The sequence below is a fragment of the Euprymna scolopes genome, chromosome 23, assembly GCF_053919585.1.
Source record: "Euprymna scolopes isolate OS-2025 chromosome 23, ASM5391958v1, whole genome shotgun sequence".
Taxonomy (NCBI): Eukaryota; Metazoa; Mollusca; class Cephalopoda; order Sepiida; family Sepiolidae; genus Euprymna; species Euprymna scolopes.
In genome coordinates, this window is record NC_136504.1 from 117421670 (window position 1) to 117446440 (window position 24771).

A 24771-nucleotide genomic window follows, 5' to 3' on the forward strand; every position below is an offset into this window, starting at 1 on the left:
ACTTCGATGATCTGACGAGAACCGGTGTGTCCACGTGATTGTGCCGTATAAATTTGCCTTTAGACGAATGCATAAAATTATTTTTCAAGAAAGTAAAAAAATTTTTTTTTTAATTTGGTAATACAGAAACAGTCTTCTTGGTGATGGAATCCCGTTTTGAAGTAAAGAATTGACAAGCTGTGGGTAATGTCACTAAATACGGTTTCTGGGTGATATGAAAAAAAAAATGTCTGTGTCGGCATTTAAAATATTTATTATCTTAAACATTATTACGTAAGGAGGCATTTCGAATAAAAAGATAATTTATTTTACCCATATAAACTAAAGAAATATGCGATTAAAATGCGTAAACATTTTAATCGTGTAAGAATCAAGATGGATGCCACCAGTAATTTCGTAGAGCAAGTAGCAGCTTTGACCTTGCGAGTAACAATTAAGACCAAATGAAACGGAACGAACCGAGGCAAAGCTGGCAAATAGGAACATGACAATTTAAACGACTTTTATTTTTTACTTATGTAGAATGAACGCAAGAAGGAAAAACATGAAAAATACTTAAAACAAGTGAAGCATGCATGGTCCCCCGTGAATGCACAGTGAACAAGACATAACAAATGACTAAGTTCAGCATTTGCGTCCCCCACCCCCATTTAGCCCCAAAAGTCCTCAGGGGACGTCAAATCCTGGTGAAAATGAACAAACGGTGCAGTTTTAGGCTTTAACATTTATGTATGTAAATTTGAGTTCTGCACATTGAAAAAAAAAAAAAAAAAAAGAAATGACTAAGTCCATCATGTACCCCTTCCCATTTAGCTCCCAAAGTCCCCAAGACCTTAACATATTTAAATTTGAGTTCAGAACCATGCAAAACTGCTAAATAGACATACACAGAAAATTTTAGACAAATATGGTAAAATAGTCCCAAAAATGGAGTGTTTTTATTATTAGCCCTAAAAGAGCCCCTGGGGCACACCCAAGAGTTATCACGAAGTATAGACAAACAAAATTATATAGAAATCAGTTAGTTACAACTTTTCAGAAAGTTTTATAAAAATCCAAGGCATCAACTTTTTTTTTTAATAAGCACAAACGTGTCAATTTTAACCATTTTAACCCGAAAGGCGTCCGTAGGGGGATAAACCGGAATTTTCCCGGAAAATCCGTTCTGTTACTTTTTTACTCATATCATGTTTAATGTTTGTGCAAAATTTCACAAGATTTCAAGGCGTAGTTATTGAGAAAAGTGCGGACGGACGAACGAACGAACAGACGAAAAGACAAAGGTGACTTTACAGGTGCACCCTCCTTTTGTCGGCGGACCAAAGAAACGTTTTGATTTTTACTTATATAGAATAAATGCAGGAATAAAACACGATAAATAATTTAAACTTTTAAATAATTCTATTTTACATTTTTTTTTAGTATAATTATTATGTCCTGAACGCTTAGTAGCCGATTGTGCGCGTAAACTTTTAATTTTGAGCAGATGTCGGTTTTTAAGTTCGTATTCCTATACAAAAAAAAAAAAAAAAAAAAAAGATGGCTGAATGTTCATACAAGCCATAACGAATAGAATGCCATTTTTCAGCGTCATCTTTCCATTTTGAATCACATCAACAATTCAGACCGAAATTGTGTGGGCAAATGAGAACAGAGGCCAATTATAAAAGCATTCCATTTGCAGTTCGTGTACAGATCTGAATTTATATTTTTCAGTCAAATATAAACATTACATAAGTAATTTAATAGTAACGTATAAAGTAACGAAACGTAAAAATAAACGTAAAAAGTAATCTAAATAAAGTAAAACTAAAATAAGGTAACGTATGTAATGTAAAAGAAATGAAAAGTAACATATTTAATGTAAAAGTAACGTAAAATACTATGAAAAGTAACGTATATAATGTAGAAGTAACATTAATGTAACGCATATAACGTAATAGCAATGTGAAAACTAGCGTATATAACGTAAAACTAACGTGAAAAGCAAGGTATATAGCTAAAAAGTAACGTGACGACTAACGAGAAAGTAACATGCAAACTAGGTAATGTAAAAGTAACGTGAAAAATAACGCATATAATGTAAATGTAACGCAAAAAAGTAACGTACGTAACATAAAAATAACGTGAAAAGTTACGTAATGTAAAAGTTACGCGAACAGTAATATAAATAACGTGAAACTAACGTAAAAGTAACGCAAATGTAGCATAAAAATACTGTAACTTAAAGTAAGGTAAATAATGTAAACTAGATAACGTAAAAGTTTGTTAAATAAAATATAAATAACGTAGGTAATATAAAAAATTCCAATAAATAACGTAAGTAAAATAAACGTAACGTATGTCACGTAAATGTAATATGAAATCAATGCGATACTAACGTAAAACAATGTGAGTAATGTACAACAGCATAAAAGTAGCGTAAAATTATGTAACGTAAGTAATATGAAATGATCTTAATTGACATACGTAACGTAATTAACGCATTAGTAAAATAAAAGAAATTTAATAGTAACGTAAAAGTAACGTAAAAGTAACGTAAATTACGTAAAAATGTAAAGCACCATAATCGAAGTAAAAGTAGGTGGCATAAACGTAACGTAAGTAACGTAGAAATTCACGCAAATGTAAAATGAGATAAATCTATATAAGTAACATAACAATAACGTAAGTAACGCAAAGTAACGCAATTAATGCAACACTAGCATAAGTAACAGAAAAGTAACAGAAAAGGTAACATGAGTAACATGAAAATAACGTAAATAACGTAAGAGTAACATGCTTAAAATAAAATTAACGTAAAAATAACGTGAACGTAACGAAAAATTAAGGTAACGAATGCAAAGATAACGTAAAAGTAATGTAAAACTAACGGTAGTTACGTAAAAGTAACGTCAGTAACGTAGAAGTGGCATAAAATAACGTAAATCACGTAAGTAACGTAAAATAGCAAATTAGCATTTTAATTTTAGAAGTAAAACTGCAAAAATATCTGTAATTGTTTCAATATAAAATATTATTTTATTAAATAATAAAATAAACACAAATAGAAAATAATACTTTTAATACTTTAAATAAACTTTCGTGCAAATCAAGAAATTAGGATAATGTTTAATTAACCATTAAAAAAAAAACGCCGTGAAATGTATGTAGCCATACATTTTTTTGTTTCAGAATTTTTTTTTTCTGAGATTCATAATACAATTACGACTTACTTATGACTTCTACCTATTCATGGCTAGAGTTTTATACAAATTCCCAATTTTGACATAAAAATTGTCGGTTTCAACAAGATGCATCAGAAGAAAACCGGAAGTTACATCGGTCGAACCGTTGTGAGACTAGCACCCAAGATAAAAACAATAGTCCGAATTAATCCAAATAAAACGAACTATTTCTTTTTGTCCGCAGAGATGTTTTTTTTTTTTTTTTTTTTTAAATATATTTTCACTTCAAACAAGGCACAGTGCCACTTTGATGTAGGAGACTACTATCTGGGACATAATTTGCAGGGATACGATGTAGGGAGTTGAGCAGCAAGATGTCTGTTTACATTACACGTGAACTTCTGCATGTCAGTACAGCTTGAGAAGCAGGAACACGGAAGGAAATTCCAAAGTAAAGCAGTTTTTGGGAAGAAACTATTAGAGTAGAAGGCTTTCTTACATCTAGAGATTTCTATTGTAGGGGTGGGATTTTGCTGCTTGTCGGGTTTGTCGGGGGTATTTACGTCGAGGGGGTACAAGGGCTTTTAGTTCGTGGGAGCATCCACCATTAAAATACTTGTAAAAAGAGGAATGCAGCATTGGATGTGGAGCTGAAGTTTTACACCAAAAGTCAAGTAGTATGGTTCGTTTCAAAAAGTGGAACTGTGATTAAAAAAAAAAAAACTAAATTAATTTCAACGAATCATATTCTAGAAAATGTACGGGGCATGGACAGACATATTTTCTAAGATAAACTAGATTTACAAAACAAATATGTATCGCCAGAGAAATCAACTAGAAACATGGGGTTTTATGAACATGATTGTTTTGGAACATTCCCCTTAAAAAATAAAAGTAAAACAAAATAACACACACACACACACACACACACACACACACACACACACACACACACACACACACACACACACACACAGAGATTAAAAGAGACTAACTATTATTACCTTTTTAGGAAATGGAAAAATCCCTGTTCAGGAAAATCTTGAATTGGAATTTTTCAGTCTATTTCTATAATTTGACGTTTTTTTTTTCTTTCTACAGCTTAAATTTTTTTTTGATACGTTTTCTTTCTCATTTTATTAGTTTTTATCTGGGTCAACTGAACTAGAGAAGCGTAATTTATTGCCGCCATTTTTTAACAAGGCTGTATACTGTATATAAGATCACCGAAGTTAAGCAACGTTGAGCCTGGTTAGTACCAGACGGGTTACCATTTGGGAATTCTAGGCGCTGTATGTGCTCTCTGTTTATCTCGGCGTTTGTTTCCAGTCGTTCTGTACACATTTCACTTGCCCCCGGTATTTAACAATGTCAACTTAGGAGAGGTGTGGTTGATGATTGCGCACTTTCTGCTACAAAAACTTCGCGCGCAAGCACCAATTCGTGGGTATCCATAGTTTGTCAAAGACTGAAGGAGCCCCTACATACATACATGCATACATACATACACACACACACACACACACACACACACACACACACACACACACACACACACACATATATATATATACATATATATATTTACATATATATATTTACATATATATACAAACATATATATACATATAACATGTAACATATATATATATATATATATATATATATATATATATATATATATATATATATATATATATATATATATATATATATGAAGAATAAAACATGTATAAATACATTTGAAGCCAAAACTGCAACACGAATTTTTTTTTATAAAATAAACAGATGTTTATTTTTAAAGAAATATATTTCGGAGTAAGACTTCTTTATCAATCATTTTTTTTCTTCTCTTCTTCCACGACATGATGTAGTGGGAGATAGTTCGATGAAGAGTCCACGTATATATATGGTAAGTTTGGAAACTATATATGCCAATTAAGCTACCAAAAATTGTCTTTGTTTCATCCGCGTGAAGATTCGTCAGACTATTACGTGAAATTGCATTGGATCTTCACGAGGATGACACGCATGTAGCTTAATTGCAAAACTCATGTATTGAGCACTGTTGACGTAAATATTGAAAGTAGGTACGATTGGCTGAAATTTTGTATGAGTCTTCTTTGTGATAACTTACAGCGAACTAAGTATTATGGTATCCACACAGTTAGGGATTAATAGGGATTAATAGGGATTAATAGGGATTAATAGGGATTATTACTTAAGTTTCACTTTTTTTGAGTCGATATTAATTTATAGATAAAATAGTTAATCACGGATATGTATTTTGCAGTTACTGTGGCCATAGACAGCCACACTGCTAAGCAGCAATAAGGCGAAACTCATGTCTGTGGAACACACACACACATACACACACATATATACATTTCGGGAATGCCTATAAACACACACACTCACACATATACATATATATATTATAAATTGCATCATATCTTTTTTTTTAAATATATTACGAACAATAATATGAATATATTATTATTAATTTTTTTTTTTTAATATATGACGTTAAAAAAGATCTTACTATTTTCCCAGCATTATAACTTTCTCTTTTTTAATTTCCAACGACTTTTTTCGTTCTGAAATAAAACAAAGTAATACTTTTCAAAACAATTTTTACTTAAATCATTACAAAATTATCCTGCTGGTCTCGCCAACTTTTGGCTTAGGTCGTCTGACGAGATCGGCAGGATGCTTTATTGTTCTGGCTATTGAAACAACTGGTAATGATTTAAGTAAAAATCCCCGACGTTGAAATAATAAATCCAAATTTAGCTCTACTAACGCATTGGGCACTTTTTCTGTTTATTTTTTTTACCAAATATACCTCCTAATATATATATATATATATATATATATATATATATATATATATATAGAGAGAGAGAGAGAGAGAGAGAGTGTGAAAGAAAGAGAGAGAGAGATAAAACGGTAATAATAAAATGATAAAACAATAATAATAAATAAAAAATAAAACACATATTTGCTCTGCAATAGTATTGAGCACTCTCTTCAAGTTTTTACTAACTACCAGTTTTACCATATATATATATATATATATATATATATATATACATATATATATATATGTATGGATATATATATATATATATATATATATATATATATATATATATATATATATATATATAAAGCACATAATTTCAGATGACTATTAAGGACACTTCTGATGAATTCGTAGATATTATATCATACTAATGTGTTATTCTGAACGTACTTGAGTTGAAGTTATTGCCGAAAAAAAAGAAAAAAAAAAGAGAGACAAAAATATAACACATTAAAATATTGACAATCAAGTTCTTTTCAGAAAATGGGGAAATCCCTGTCCGCGAGCACAATCTAATACATTGTTTATACATCGGCTCATGAATAACGAACAAAGTATTGTACAATAATGAATAAATCATGGTAATGTTAGGCAAACGTTTCTCACGCAATATACATTCCTTATATATATATATATATATAAATATCTATCTATCTATATATATATATATGTGTGTGTGTGTGTATGTATATATACATATATACACACACATATACATATATATACATACACTATATATATATATATATATATATATATATATATATATATATATATATATATATATATATAAGGGGCTCCTTCAGTTTTTGATAGACGATGGATACCCACGAAGGGGTGCCTGAGCGCGAAATTTTTGTGTCCAATCTCCAACCACACCTCTCCTGAGTCGACATTGTTAAATACCAGTGGCAACCGAAGTGTCTGTACAGAACAACTGGAAACAAATGCCGAGATAAGCGGAGAGCACACACACACACACACACACACACACACACACACACACACACACACACACACACACACACACACACACACACACACACACACATATATATATAAGTTTAATTTTCTATTTGTATGTGTGTGTGTCTGTGTGTGTACATTTCCCTACCAAATAACTCTGTCACTTTTCAGTCTACAGACTCAAGATTTCACATAAGGAGTACTCACATTTGAGAAAATCTTTTTCATCGTTTTTCGGGCATAAAGTTGGCTGTCAAGGAGTCAAAGTTCAACGATTTTACCTTTGAAAACTCTACCAAACTCCTCCGCCAATTTTGGGTCTAAACACTTGAAATTTTAAATGTAGGTTGCTTGGACATGGATCAAACTTTTTAATTGGATTTGAGTCCAAACCAATAAATGCTAAGGGGTTAAAATGGGGGCCAAAGTTGAAAAAATTTGACCTCTGCGGTCTCTACTAAATTACTCTGCCAATTTTTAGTTTAAACATTTGAAATTTTACATAAAGTGTATTCAGACTTAGGGCAAGTTTTTTTTTTTTTTTTTTTTTAATGTTTTTCGGTCTCTAGTAAAGTATTTAGACAATTTTGTATCTAAACATTTGAAATTTTACATAAACGGTATTCAGACATGCAGCAAGCTTTTTAATCAGTTTTGGGTCGCAAATTTGTCTGCCAAGGGGTCAAAGTTCAGAGTTGACCTTTGCAGACTCTTCCAAACTCCACCGCCAATTTTGAGTCTAACCACTTGAAATTTTGGATGTAGGTTACATGGACATGAGTAAAACTTTTAATATATATATATATATATATATATATATATATATACATAAGGGCAAAGGTGGGTTGAACTGTTAGAACTCCTATGAATTTTTTTTTGTGTGTATCGATATTCATATAAACACTTTTTTGTATTTATTTAAAAACAAAATACAACTTTGTTATATATGGGTTGTGGAATTGCATTCACCTGCAGAAATCTATCTCATTTGCATATTCTTTTAAACATTCATTTTAATTAATTTCTGTATTAGATTTTCGTTTTTTACATGGGTTTTCTTATGGGATAATAATATTCAGTTTAACTATTACGTGTAATTATATTCATGCAGATATTCTACATGATTTATACTTGCCTAATATTTACGTAAAAAGCTTATAGTAAACACAAACCTCTTTCCACATATGGTTATGTATGCGTATATATATATATATATATATATATATATATATATATATATATATATATATATATATATATATATGTGTGTGTGTGTTTAAAAAAATTGCCACTAAACTTCTCTGTGAGGTTTTGGTCAATAGACATAAAACTTAATATATAGGATATTCAAACCCATGCGAAACTTTATATTTGAGTTTTAGCCGGAGAAAATCGGTGCAAAAGTGTGAAAATTAAAAAAAATGAAACTTGCCAGGTGAAGGTCGAACGACGGCATTAAGAATATGCATGCGTAACGTAATAGCTATTGGTTCATGCTTTAATTTTTAGCCGTGAATCAAACATGTCTTCATAGCTCAGGCATTAACGTCACAGGGAAAAGTAAATCGTAAACTAAACGTTTTGGTTTTAATTCTTGATGGCGGCACACGTGTCATATTTTTAAAAACTTTTTAAACCATTACTATAAATTGGGTCGAATATAATATATTAATAAATACGAGATCTATATTAATCAAAATATTTAAACATATTTTACGACCGAGAAATGCCGAGCGGCCTACTAATATATATATATATATATATATATATATATATATATATATATATATATATATATATATATATATATATACACTTTTAGTCATTCAATGAGTTTAAAAATTTATGACGTGAAATGTTTAAATTTCAAATCAAATGATTTTTTTCTCCTATGTAAAACGGTAATAATAACATAATAAAAAAAATTAAAAAATAATAAAAAATAAAAATAAAACACATATTTGCTCTGCAATAGTATTGAGCACTCTCTTCAAGTTTTTACTTATTACCAGTTTTACCAAATCGTAGCCTCGTAGGAGATGTGCTTTTCACTTCCCTGCAACCTCTATCTCACAGAAGAGATGTTCGAGTTTGTCTCTGCTTTATCGTTTTGTTTCATGGCAAGTGCTTGATTGAGATTCAATCTATGGCCCCCTTCGCTAAACTTTCACAAGAAACACTCGTCTAGCTGAAAACACTATAAATAATTCCCCCCACTCTTTATCTGTGCCTAAACCTAAACATAGATTTCATGAACAAAGCTTCTTTCTTAGAACTGCACGCCTGTGGAATTGTCTTGTTAATTTAACAAATTTACCGAATTTCCATTACTAACGATTACTATATTGTCCAATTGACTACTGTACACGCTTAACCCTTTCCTCGAGTGGTCTCTGGGCCTTGATAAGTGGTGATATATATATAAGAATAAGTAGTTAATAATTATATATATATATATATATATATATATATATATATATATATATATATAGGGTCTGGTTACATTGTGTAGCCAGACTTTGTGGAAGCATCCTGTAGATTATGTAGCGAGACTTTGTGGGCACCCTGTATATATATATTTATATATATATATATATATATATATATATATATATATATATATATATATATATATATATATATATATATATATATATAGGGTGCCCACAATGTCTGGCTACATAATCTACAGGATGCTTCCACAAAGTCTGGCTACATTATGTAGCCAGACTTTGTGGACACCCTATATATATATATATATATATATATATATATATATATATATATATATATATATATATATATATATATATATATATATATATATATATTGGAAACAAGGACGTATGACACAGATAAGGAAGACATATTTTAATCCCATGAATATCAATATTAATTACTCTAATTCTTATTACTTGCATTTAAGGGAGGTGGTGTTTGATCAACACTGTTAAGGATCCATGCTTTTATTTTAGTGTTTTGTTTTTAAATCTCCGAAACACTATTTCATGGTAAACAACTGATGATCCCTCAAATAACATTAGGCTTATTGTGGATTCGTGAAAACAAATAGAGTGGTGATGCGTATGTAAAAAAAAAAAAAAAATAAATAAATAAATAAAAATAAAAATAAATAAAAATAAAAATAAATAAAAATACAAAAAAAAAAAAAATAAATAAATAAAGAAGATTCAGCGAGTGCCGGTGGTTAATTGACTTACTGGCGAAATAATTTTTCCGTCGACCGATTTTTACATAATTATTTTTTTAAATCTTTTTTTATTAAAATTTCAGTACATTTTTTTACAGATGCGTTTCGTTATGCAGACACAATCGATTATTATTATGTCAATATCGAATATTCCCGTACATACATTCATTATAAAAATGGATTTTTTTTTTGCTTAGAAAGAAGAATGCATGAGAATATTAATGTCGAAGAAAAAGAAATTTGTATTTGTTTAGGTAGTAACGTTTCACTCCTGCATGGAATATTGTTGCCACATCTGGGTTAGTGAGTCTGCTATTAATCTATCACTCTTAAACAAGGTGTAAAATGAGTTTCTAATCTGAAAACTCTCACTATAAGCCAATACCCAACCTCTGCCACATCGCCGCAGTGTTACATCCCTGGTCCTGTTTTATATATACTTTAATGGAATGTACTCTGATGAACGCGTAGCACTTGTGCCCCCTCGACGAACACACTCCCAATTAACCTGACAAGTATATATATATATATATATATATATATATATATATATATATATATATATATATATGTATGTATATATATGACTACTTCATTTAATCATATAAATTAATATATGAAAGTATAAATGTATGTGTAAACGTGTTTCATCCAGACAAGGATTCGTCAGGCTTATATATGTATACTAACAGACAGTTTGTTTCGCTCTATAAGTTTTCAGCGATGGATCCTAATTCCTCTCGAAAGCTTATGGACATAAGTCGATATGTTTCTTTGCTACGAAATTAATATCGATTTGTGAGTCGGGAAGGATCCAGCTCAACGAAGGAAAATGAAGAAATATTTTTGGAGATTTGTCATAAATGCCGGTAGTCTTCCTTCTTCAAATGTTGATTATCTTCTGCGAAATCGATCTGTTAATTCATTCCGATTTTCTAAGTTTAGCTTGAGTCAAACACAATGTTAGAAATATGGGTCAATCAGTCAAGATATGATTCACTAACTGGATAGAGGCATTGTTAAAATTGCAATACATAAAAGAACGAAAGCAAGATAATTCACGTTCTACTTAGCTATATTGATAATTAGTTGTACTTGAGGCGACATTCACCCGGGATGAGTTGAACCAGCCCTTCCTGTAGAATACACAGTGTTCTGATTGAATAGTGTTAAAATGAAGAATAAAATCCACAGCAACGTCAACTGAAGCCATTATTTCAAAATCGAGATTTCTCTAATCGATCTATCAGATAAACAATTATGTGTTTAAAATAAATATTGATTTATATTACTTATATCGATCTGACCATTGTTCTCATCTTGAGTGTTATTTGTGGAACGTTTAGGTCGGTTTGGCCTTCGACCTTCCTCAGACATGTTGGTTGTTGTTTGGGAAAGAAAGAGAAAAATTACTGGCTCCGTAGAACTTTTCGTATTCTGTGAGTTAGTCTGTATTTTATGGTTATAGTTTCGAATTTGCGAAAGATTGGTTGATAAAGGGAAGACAACTTTAATAGAGATCAACAGGGGATTATCTCCCTTCCATCGCCGAAATTTTAAGGGTGTACGATCAACCTTCATCTCAAATATAAAATCATTTATTTCTAACAATTACTTTTATAGAACACTATGTAAACTATATAAATTATCAAATAATACCAGTTCATGGTAGATCACCGAAGTTAAGCACCATTGAACCTGGTCAATAGTAAATGGGTAACCATTTGGAAATACCTGGTGCTATATAAGAGAGTATTCCGGCAGTTCATAATAGTGATGAGCAGCGGAACCGGAGCCAGTTTTATAGTGAGCAGTTAACCTCCCGGGCATCTTCGCCAATTTTGACGTGGTTTTTATATGTAAAAATTTTATATATATTTTATAGTGAGCAGTTAACCTCCCGGGCATCTTCGCCAATTTTGACGTGGTTCTAGAACTATTGCTTCATAGATGGTGATCCTGCATATGACCTAAAACTATTTGATGGTGAGGCCCCAGCTTGTGGGCTTTGGGGGTGTGGAGCCACCCTTTTTAATTTCCATTGCTCCCAGGTCCATTCTGACCCAGAGTTGTAGTACCTTTTAAGGTCCCAACTATGGGTTAAATAGAAACCGACTTGAAAAAAAAATATATTTAATTCAAAAAAATTTTTTTTTCAAAATCACTGGATTCGGCATTAAATAACCTAAAAAGGGTTGATATGCCGTAAAACAGAAACAACCACAGCTTCGTAGATGAACCTTCCTGGTTGCAGCATCAAACCAACAAAGTATCATCTTCTAAAGAGACTGGTTGAGTTGAATAATCCTACATCATGTTCTGACATGGGTATTGGAGTAGAATTTGGCGGAGTCAGTAGTGAAAGAACACTTCTAGCCTTTTCAGATCCACAGCTCTCATTAGCCAGGTTTCGCAGCCATAGAGAAGGATCATCCGAAAAAGCCTTTGGTAGATCCGAACTTTTTTGTCTATTATGATCTCTGATCGAGATTTATTGGTATACCTACACGGTTACGCCAAAAACACACACACACAGACAAGATCACACACACACACACACACACACACACACACACACATATATATATATATATATATATATATATATATATATATATATATATATATATATACTAGCGGGGTGTTAAAATAATAAAAAAAAAGTTTTGGTAGGTGAGTATGAGGATCAGACCCAAATAAGATAAAGGAATAGTTTTCTGAAATACTAACAGAGGGCGCCCGGCGTTGCCCTGTCGGACAATGCACCTAAATATGATAGTTTGATTTATCAGATTTCGTATATATTATTATAAAGTCGTTTCTCTATCAGGTATATATTATATTGTACCCAATGTATAGTAGTAATTTCAGAAGTCAAAAAATATATATGACTTGGGTACCATAAGTTAGAATTGAAACTGCCACCTAAACTTATAATGCTCCAGTCTGAGTCGTTACCGTTTGAGCTATCGTCATTTGGATAAAACATAGTTTAAAATGAACAAACTTTAATGCATAAATGTATATATATGCGTATGCGTGCAAGAGAAGTTTAAGTTGACTTACGTCTGGAAAGTTCCAATTCCTTTCTTTTTTTTATTTTACCCCTTAACAGCTAATTTTACCAGCTGAAGATCCATTAAAATGGTCCACAAAAGATGCAATCATTTAAACTGCCTAGTATCGCTCTGCGCCCTTTCGTCTCGGGGAAGATACAGTTTAAAAAAATGGAGACAGACAGACAGACATAGTGAGTTTATAAATGAGACTTAGTTTGGAGCGATTAACATAGCGTACACCCAAATTTACGGGAAATAATCAAGTAGTTTTTTTTTTTATTATTTAATATATAAGGAATTTTAACAGAAATCGTAATCATAATCATGACAGTCAAGGGAGATAATTAAAACTTCAAAAAATACAAATGGCGCCAAGCTAGAATAAAATTTCTCATATTATCAATATGTCGCATTTCATTTTTTTTAATCTACATCTACTCGATGATTTTCCGTAAATTTTTGTGTACGCTAATACTTTTTTCATCAAAAGTATTTCATAAAATTAGTCTTCTATTTTATTTTTAACAGCCCCCCTTTTTTTACTCAGGTTTCTACATATATACATAGCTTATTTAATATAATTAGGAATTTAATTTATGGAGAACTAGTAGGCTGCCCGGCGTTGCCAGGTCGTAAAATACGCTTATATATGATAATTTAATTCTTGAAAATTTAGTGTTTATTATTATAGAGGCAATTCCTATTAATTTTGATATTGTACCAAATATATAGTAGTAATTTCAAAAATTTTAAAAATAAATGACTTGGGTGCAATTAACTGAAATCGAAACCAAAACATTTACAAAACATAGCATTATTCGCTACCATCCGAACTAAGTCTATACGCATATAAAACATTAATAATTAAACAGAGTTTAATGTATAAATATATCTTTGCACATGCGTAGAGGCGCAGTTTAAGTTGACTTACGCCTGCCAAGTTCCAATTTGTCAGTTTTGACTTATTTTTACCGGTTAAAATCGAAATCGAAATTGCCCCACACGTCTGAATCCCTTATATATCAAGTTTCAAGACTGTAGAATAAAAATTGACACAGTAGCCAAAAACACACACACACAGACAAGATCACACACACACACACATATATATACACATATATATATATATATATATATATATACTAGCGGGGTGTTAAAATAATAAAAAAAAAGTTTTGGTAGGTGAGTATGAGGATCAAACCCAAACCCTTAAGGCAAAGTTTGAAATGAAAGTGTGAAAAAACACGTACGACGTTAACCACTGGGCCACGGAGACATACAACAGAAATACGTTTGAATTTATTTATTTAACTATTGACAGGTGGCAGCGATAAAAGTTAACTCTGCTGCTTCTATTTGACTTAATTATTGAGGTCAAATAGAAGTCACGCAGTTAACTTGGGTTTGTTTACCCAAGTTTTTTCCCCAACAGATGTTGCGGAGGGGGAAACCAGCTCCCCATTTTCCAGATTGAGTAGCAATTGTCTGATATGAGAGGAGTTTGTCCCCACATTGATCAAAGCTGATTGCTTCTGGATGTTTCCCGGCGCGATGCCAAGAACGCCCCCTTAGCTTTGAATTAGTTTCACTTTTTATACAAAAAAGCCGAATCAACATGCGAGAAGCCAAAATAGCAATAATTTTGTAAAAGTCGATGTAAATAAATCTAGACGCGACGCGCTTTCCCAAATCCTAGATATTATTATTATCTACGGCCTATATAAACACTTTTAAGCGATTGTTACCCCCCGCCCTGTTACCTGTTAAAAAAAACGTTGGCCGGTTGTTTGGAGGTGTAAAAGAAAAACAAATAGTTTTAGTGGAAAGGTAGGCTTGAACTCCGAACCTTTGACGCGGAGGTGGAAAGGAAACGGTAAAAAAAAAAAGCCTTTGACCTAACCATCTCGACCACAGGAACAGATGAATTGATAAATGTGTTAAGTTGACGTTTATAAACCGAAATTAGCAGCTGCAACAATGTCAAGTTGCGTGATGTTTGACCTAGTTTTGCGCTGGAAGCCAGTTTCTGTTTTCCCCGCTACGCGGCGATCAAAAAATATCTCGAAAATAGCTTGTAAAAGTCGCGTAAATTAAAGCGAAGCAAAAAAGTACACAAAAAAAACTAACGTAAGGCTAACGAACGATATTAAATGTAAAAATCGAAAAAAAAAAGAAAACAGAAAAACGAACGTTAAAACTACCCCCCCCCAAAAAAAACACGTGAAAAATGGCTTAAATAAGCCTGTTTCGATATTAAAATTTAAAAAAATCGGTGGGTACCCGGATGTTTTTGGGTGTGTGTCTGTACGGTCGGGGTGGGGGGTTGGGTGTTAATGGAAACCTAAGAATAAGCGAAAAAAAAACCCCCAGAAAAACGAACGTTACGTGAAAAATGGCTTAAATAACACTGGTTCAATATTTAAATTTAAAAAATCAAAAAAAAAAAAGAAAACATCTCACACCACGATTCGAACCCAAAACCTTTAGATAATGAACCAACGCACTAACCAACTAAGCAAACACGACGTACATGAAATTTATCCAGTTCTTCAACTATTTAAACTAAATCAGGTCATGATGTCATCTGACGCACGCGTAGAACCGATCGGCGTCATGAGAGGACGGCTTTTGTTGACCCCCCCCCTGTAGAAAATTGTCGATTTTGGGTTGAAAAAATTAACAGTTTTGCCAATTTTTCGAGTGAAGGATGGAGCTTCAATACGATACCAATTCTGTCGAAAGTTTTTAGCGAACACACAAACACACATACATACATACATACATACATACATACATACAAACATACATACACGCATTTTCGCTTTTATATTTATAGATTATATATATATATATATATATATATATATATATATATATAACTAAAGAGCTACAAAACAACTACCAACAAAGTTGGTATCTTTTTGATTATCATTGCCCTGGATGAATAATATTGAAAATTTAGAAAAATTATTCATTCTCATGAGGGGGGGGGGTAACTGAGCCAAGTTTTGCCAGGGAGGTTGTTTTTTTTAGCCATTTTATATAAATATATATATATATATATATATATATATATATATATATATATATATATATATATATATATATAGATATAGAGGATATTAATTGCAAAAGTTTTCCAAAATCTAGTTCTAGGGGGAAGAAACGAAAATCAAAACAGTAATATGTTGCTATGACCATAATAATTAATACTAAACAGAGAAATAGTAGTTTTCCTCATTCAATCCCGAGCAACGTCGGGTTTTCATGTTTGTAGCGAAGAGTATGAACTGCGCTGAATCACTAAATATTTTGACCTATTAAAAGGTAAAGGATAGACCTTCAAGAGTGTGAGGTTGGGTGTTGTTGATAAAAGTTCGAATGTTTCCATCAGTTGAGGGTCAAGTCATGTAGATAAAGGTCAGCGCTATTTTTGTCTACATCAATAAATAAATCGCCGACTTATTCATTTATTTATTGAATGAATGAATGAGTTTTATTTGGTGCAAATGTCCATCGCCAAACCGGAAGTGACGAAGGTTTAAATTAAGGCTAATCAATCAAAAAGAGAGGATGACTTTCGAAAATATCGGCGAAAAAGGCGACCCCTCTTGTAGAAAAATGCCTAGTTGTTGGTTAAGGAATGTATGTATGTCTGCTTAAAACTTTCGACAAAGGCGGCGAATTTTCACGAAGTCCATATCATTTTGAAGCTTGATGTCTCGGACGACAGTTATCGAAATATTGGCCAAAAGCATAATTCCGTCATTTTTAACCTGGCAGTTTTCTACAAGGAGGGGGTCGATCTTTTGTGAGCCGGTTTTGTAAGTCATCGTACCTGTTGGATTGACTTTGCCTAATTTTAAGGTTTCAGACTTTTGGTCACGTCATGAAGTAGCGGTAAGACGTCAAATTTTCTTTCACTTTCTTTTCCGCCTTCGCGTGATGAGTTCGAGCCTTCCTGCCTGCTACTACATATAATTTTTTTTTTTGCTCAATGCACAACTCCAAACACCCGGGCAATGCTGGGCATCAAGGCTAGTCTATTATATAAAGGGCAGTTGTGTGTGTGTGTGTGTGTGTGTGTGTGTGCGTGTGCGTGTGTGTGTGTGTGTGTGCTCAGCTAAAACTAAAAGCTACAAAAATAACTACCAACAAAGTTAGTATTTTATTGATTAGAGTTCCTCTGGATGAATAATATTGAAAATTAAGAAAATTTTATTCATTCTCATGGGGGCGGGGGGTAACTGAGCCAAGTTTTGCCAGGGAAGTTGGTTTTTCAGCCATATTTTGTATTAATTTGGAAAGAAAATGTCGACTTATTCCTAGAGTAATCTCTTATAATAAGGAGATGTGTGTGTGTGTGTGTGTGTGTGTGTGTGTGTGTGCGTGCGTGCATGTTCAGCTAGAGAGGAATTGGCTAAGCGGAGAAGAAAGAGGGGATTGGTGAGAGGGATGCGCACAACGAGCGAGAGAGGAAAGATAAAAAGACAGGTAGAAAGATAGATGCTTTAATAGTAATACGTTACACTGTTGCTTCAGGCAACGCCGGGTAGTTTTACTTGTATATATATATATATATATATATATATATATATATATATATATATATATATATATATATATATATATATATTACGGTTATTGGATATTTTACCCTTCACCAGACTATCCATTCATGTGAAATCACCTTTTTCTTCACCATATTCCCTCTGCTCCACTTTTTTGTTATCAAGTAAGATCTTTGACTTACTTGTAGTTTCATCACATACTTTTGTATCCAAAATCCGATGCACATGATGAGAAGGGAAGTATTTCTTCGAAACTCCGCCGATCAAGGACTATCCACTTATTTTTGTCTTATATATATATATATATATATATATATATATATATATATATATATATATATATATATATAAATATATATCGAATATATATATATATATATAATATCTTATATATATAATATCTTATATATATATATATATGAGCAAACAGTTAATAAAATATGTTAAAAAACACTTTGAAATGAATTAAAAACATATTTAATCTGAAAAGGAAACACTAGATAAATGGATAGTCCTTAATCCGCGGATATATATATATATATATATTAATTGCAAATTTTTTCCAATATTTCTAGTTCTAGGGTGAAGAAACGGAAGATTAAAACCGTAATATGTTGCTATGAGCATGATAATAAAAAGAGAAATTGTAGTGTTTCTCATTCAATCCCGAGCAACGTCGGGTTTTCATGTATGAACTGCGTTGAATCACTGAATATTTCGACCTATTAAAAAGTATAGGATAGACCTTCTAGAATGTGAGGTTTGGTGTCGTTGATAAAAGTTTGAATGATTCCAGCAGTTTGGAGGTAAAGTCATGTAGATAAAGGTCAGCGTTATTTTTGTCTACACCAATCAATAAATAAATCGCCGACTTATTTATTTATCTATTTTTCTGAATGAATGAGTTTCACTTGGTGCAAATGTAATTTTAAGTGTGCGTGTTGTTAATCGCCACTAAGTAGTGCTCAACACAATTCGTCATAGGAAGTGCTTACATAGCCGAAAAAAAAACTACCTATATCTATATAAAAGTGGGTTTATTTGTCTGTCCGAGGAACGGTCTCTACCAATATTCCTCTGTCAATTTTTGGTCTACACTTGAAACTTGATATTTAGGGGATGTGGACCTGTGAAACAAATTCGATTTGGTTTATAGTCGGTAAAACTAGCTGCTAAGGAGTCAAAATTGAAAAAAAGAAAAGAAAAGGAGGAACTATGCTGGTGTAAGTCGACTTAAATCCCCTACATATCAAGTTTAGAGTCTGTAGACCAAAAAATGACAGAGTAGTTCGTTAGAGATCATTTCACACATAGACAAACAAACAGACACAGCCACTTTTATATATAAGCTGGCAGGTCGCCCAACGTTTCCTGTACTTGTACACATGTTTCTTGTACGCATGCGTAAATATACATTTATACGTTAAATAGCATTAAAAAAATTTATACGCGTTTGAGCGTGGCTAAGATGACAGCGAATAATACTGGAGAGCTATATGTTTTACTTTCGCTTCTAGCTGATGGGACTCAAGTCATATATATATATATATATATATATATATATATATATATATATATATATATATATATATATATATATACTAGCAAAAGTACTCGTCGTTGACTGGGTTCCATCATTTATTATACCATACCTATTCACACTGAAACACTTATCACAATATTCTGTGGATCTATATTAAAAAACCTTGTTAAACTTTGTGACATATTTCCATTCTACACCCCATAATTTTATTATACCATATTTCTTCAAACTGAAACATAATTATCAAAGTATACTTACGCAGATAGATATGAAAAGTCTTTATTAAAGTTTGTGCCTATTTCCATTCTATGGAGGCCAGGCGCGAGCGCAGACCCAAAAATTTTATTATACCATCCCTATTTAAGTTTAAACGTACTTATCAAAGTATTCTTATGTACATCTATATCAAAAACACTTGTTAACGTTTTTTTTTTTTTTTAAATTTTTTATTTCCATACTTTGTGGACCAGGCGCGAACGTAGACCCCACAATTTTAATGAACTACCGTTCTGCCAGATCAAACATACCCATTCCTGTGTCTCGATACATCTTCTATCAGTTGTTTAAAATAGTCAATCATATAGGAGCCTATTCGTGACCAGACACACACACACACATACACACACAGACATTCAGCTTTATATTATATATATATATATATATATATATATATATATATATATATATATATATATATAGATAGATAGATAGATAGATATGTATGTATATATATATTGTTTTTTAACTTTTGAAATTACTACTTAATATTAGATACAATATAATAATCGATAGAATATTGGTTCTATAATAGTAAATACGAAATCTGCATAAATTAAAATATCACATTTAAGCGTAGTTTACAGCCGGGAAATGTCGGGCAACCTGCTAGTTTATATATAAAAGTGATCTTGTCTGTTTGTTTGTACGAAACGATCTCTAACGAACTACTCTGTTAATTTTTGGTCTACTGACTGTAAACTTGATATATAGGGGATTTGAACCCGTGAAACAAAGTCGATTTGATTTTTAGCCGGTAAAAATAGTTGTTAAGGGTAAAAACATTAAAGAATAAATAAATAAAAGTACATGGAAGGCGTAAGTCGACTTAATGTGTTACTTCTACGCATGTACAAATATACGGTAAATCCTGTTAATTTTGAAGTTCTCATATCTATCTGTTGATAGCTCAGATGGTAACGAATAATGCTGGAAACTAAATGTTTTGGTTTCGATTCTAGCTCATAGCACCCAAGTCTACATTTTTTTTTTAAACTTTTGGAATCACTACTGTATATTGGGTACAATATAATAATCAATAGAGGATTGGTTCTATAATAATATAAAATGAAATCTGTATAAATTAAAATATCATATCTAAGCGTATTTTATGCCCGGGCAACGCTTGGCGGCTTGCTATTTATTCATATACACAAGGTGATTGGAAAATACATAACATAACTTCAGCATTATATATTACTAGTCGGAAGACCCGACGTTGGGCGGGATTGAATGGGAATATTCCACACTTCCAATACTTTTATTTTCATCCAAATCGGTGAAATCGTCTTCTTTTCAATCAAATCGACTGATTGTCTGCTCTAGTCGGGGATCATCCACGGTGCACTAGAAAGAAGTTTCACATGCCTCTTCGCAATGACTTAGCCTATACATTGTAGTCTACATTGTACTGTAGAGAACTTACTATTAATTTTATGAAATAAAATGGAGGTGAAAAGACCTGAATACTCAACGTTTCGCCCGATTTATGCGGGCTTTTTCAAGAGGGATGGTCATTGACAGTATTGTAGAGAACGTACCATTAATTTTATATAATTATTTTATACAATGGCTTGTTTAAAATGCAAAAGTCAAGTATCACGGTTTACTTGTGCCCTGAACAGAAACATTCATTACGAATACGCCCCCATCTTGTCAAATAATCTACTGTTCATTTTATACGCTGGACAGTTCTGCTTGTGCGGTGATAAAACCTTTCAAATGCAATTGTGTTGTTAGGCTGTATGAAGGTGTTAACTTTGGTTAAAATGGAACTGTTCCTTCTTTAATCGGAGTTATTCGATTACCGGTCTTATATACTTATCGGAGGCATTCTGATACAAAACCTATCTAAGAATATAAGGGGCTATTGCATATTATTAAGTAGGGAGTTGAGCAGCGAGATGTTTGTTCATATTACATTTGCGTTTCTGTATGCTAATAAAGTTTGGGGAGCAGGATACAGGGGGGGAAATTCCAAAGTCTAGCAGTTCAAGTAAAGGAATATTCAGAATAGAAAGCACACTGGCATCAGGCGAGAGGAGGGGAACTCTACAGTCAAGGTGCTTCTTGTCGGCTTCGTCGGCGGTATTTACGACAACGAGAACCAGTGTACTAGTTCGTCGGAGCACATTTTACGAAAGTACTTGTAAGATGTAATACTGCGGTGATGCGACAGAGGCTGTGGATTGGTTGAGAGAGCGGCACATATTAGATTGGAAGCTACTTTCTGGATCCTATCTAAGAGGGAGAGACTAGTGGTTGATGCACCGGTCCAGGTGTGGCAAGAATAACCCATGCATGGGCGAATGGTGACTTTGCACTAGTATTCATATATGATCATAGATTAACGGTATTCATTAAAGATAAATTAATATCAATTCTGATGACCTAGAGAAAACAAAAAGAACACCAACCAATGCATTGAGAATGGTGGTGGCTATGTAGAAAAATTAATCACTTTTGGAACAACCCTCGTGTGTGTATATATAGTAGCTTCCTTCAGTCTTGACAGACTGTGGATAACCATTGTAAGGATGCCCGCGCGTGAAATTTTTGTGGCAAGAGTTGTGCAATGTCCAACCACACCTCTCCTGAGTCGGCGTTGTTAAATACCAGTGACAAGTTGAGGTTCAGAACGACTGAAAACAATGCCGAGATAAGCGGAGAGCACATACAGCACCCAGAATTCCCAAATGGTCACCCATTTGGTAATAGCCAGGTTCAATGTTGCTTAACTTTGGTAGTCTAACAAGAACTGGTGTGTCAATGTGATTATACCGCACACACACACACACACACACACACACACACACACACACACACACACACACACACACAAACTAACTAACTAACTAACTAACTATATATATATATATATATATATATATATATATATATATATATATATATATATATATATACTAGCAAAAGTACCCGTCGTTGACTGGGTTCAAAAACAGCTTACAGAAAATGGACTCTGATTTATGATGTATGATAGGTTATGAAAAGGAAGGGTTGTAAAGAGATAGCTTCGAATTTGGGGGTATCAAAACCAAAGCAAAATATGATGAAAGTAAAAATAAAATAGATAAACCCCATAATTTATTATACTATATCTGTTCACACTGAAACACTTATCACAATATTCTGTGGATCTATATTAAAAAACTTTGTTAAACTTTGTGACATATTTCCATTCTATGGAGGTCAGGCGCGAACAAACACCCCATAATTTTTATCATACCATATTTCTTCAAACTGAAACATAATTATCAAAGTATTCTTACGCAGATAGATATGAAAAGTCTTTATTAAAGTTTGTGCTTATTTCTATTCTATGGAGGCCAGGCGCGAACGCAGACCCCACAATTTTATTATACTATCCCTATTTAAGTTAAAACATCTATATAAAAAACACTTGTAAACGTTTTTTTTTTAATTTTTAAAATTTTTTATTTCCATACTTTGTGGACCAGGTGCGTACGCAGACCCCACAATTTTAATGAATCATCATTCTGCCAGATCAAACACACCCATTCCTGTGTCTCGATACATCTTCTATCATTATATGTGATCAGTTTTCTATAATAGTCAACCATATAGGAGCCTATTTGTGACCAGAAACACACAGACGTTCAGCTTTATATATATATATATATATATATATATATATATATATATATATATATATATATATATATATATATATATATATATATATATATATTAGCAGGGAGACCCGGTGTTGTCCGGAATTAAATGAGGATCAACACATTTTCCAGCCTTCCATGCTTTCATTACCATAAAAATCGTTTTTTTGAAAAGTCAAATCGATTGATTGCCTGCTCTAGTTTCTATTTACTTGCCTCCCCACCAGGGCAGAGTTAGACACAATGGCGATTTTTAATGTGGGGAAACCCCAGCTCTTCAGAAAAAATAAAAAATAATAGCATTTTGGATAGGGAAAATAGTCTCAGTCATGAAGGATTTCTCTTCCACTGATCGAGGGCAGAAAAGTGAAGTGTAACATCAGAACAGATACTACACTTTGTTCTTACCACTGTGGTTTATGTGGACGAAGCTTCACTTACCTCTCCACAGTGACTTACTCCACAATACATTGAATAAAATACACGATATGTCATCAGATAAAATGTGATAACAAAATATGATGAATGAGAAAATAAAAAAGAAAGACAAATTAAACACAGGAAAAAGAAATAAAGGGAAACATACTCATGCCTGTGTAGCAATATGTTACTGGTTATGTAAAAACAAATAAAAAATGTGTGTGTGTGTGTGTGTGTGTGTGTGTGTGTGTGTGTGCTATATGCAATTTTACACTTACCTTTTTGGTGATGTAGGGTGATCGCTAATATGAACGCAATAAATACTCTCATGGAATTCGCACTTCAATAATATTTATGTCATAAAAGGATTGCGATGTTGTCTGTAGACATCCGTAGACAACAGAGGTGAAGGCGACGGCTCCTCTCGTTGTGACGCCGTGTTTTGTAATCGCCCGGTGTTATTTGAGTTGTTGTTGATAATAAATCCTGCCTGGCATGCGAATGGTTCCCCTCCCTCCACACAAGGAAAAACAAATTAAAGGGGAAGAATAACTAAGTAAAAATAATCCTTGTTCAGAAACACAAATGCTGTTGTTGTAGTGCGTGTGGTTATTAAATTACTCAAGCAATTTAAAAAAAAAAAAAAAGGGGGAGTAAAAAAAAAAAAAAGAAAGAAAGAAAAACGTGTGTGTCGGGCTGGGTGAATAATCGTACACGTTTGGGTGTTGTGGTATTCACCGACTGGCTCCACATAGGTAGGATGTGGCCTGTGGAGCGAGAGGTCGTTTAGTATGAAGGGAGAGCCCAGAGTGTATTTCGCTCTGTTTACTTTCCTCCTCACGAGGGCAGAATTATACAGAAGGTCATTTTTTAATGTGAACAAAACGCAGTTCCTTCAAAACGGGCACTCTGGATTCAAGATAAAAATTAAAACTGTCTCAGTTTAGAAAGATTTCTCCGTCACTGACCGACGGCAGTAGAGATTATACGCGTTACGCTTTGCGCCTGAACAAAAATGGATGGGAGAAATCACCGGACA

At 32.7% G+C, this 24771-nt stretch overlaps 1 protein-coding gene across 2 annotated transcripts in view; it reads right to left on the reverse strand.

The window, feature by feature from the left end:
- Window positions 1-24771, reverse strand: part of LOC145246162 (ras-related protein Rab-10-like) — a 118063-nt gene that overhangs the window by 92826 nt on the left and 466 nt on the right. Inside the window, exon 1 of one of the 2 annotated variants that reach the window (XM_080108030.1) lies at window positions 24011-24630. The exons of the other annotated variant lie outside the window; for it this stretch is intronic. The gene's annotated coding sequence lies outside the window, so the exon portion shown is untranslated. Of the gene's footprint in view, window positions 1-24010; window positions 24631-24771 lie in introns of those variants that run through there. 2 annotated transcript variants of the gene reach the window in all.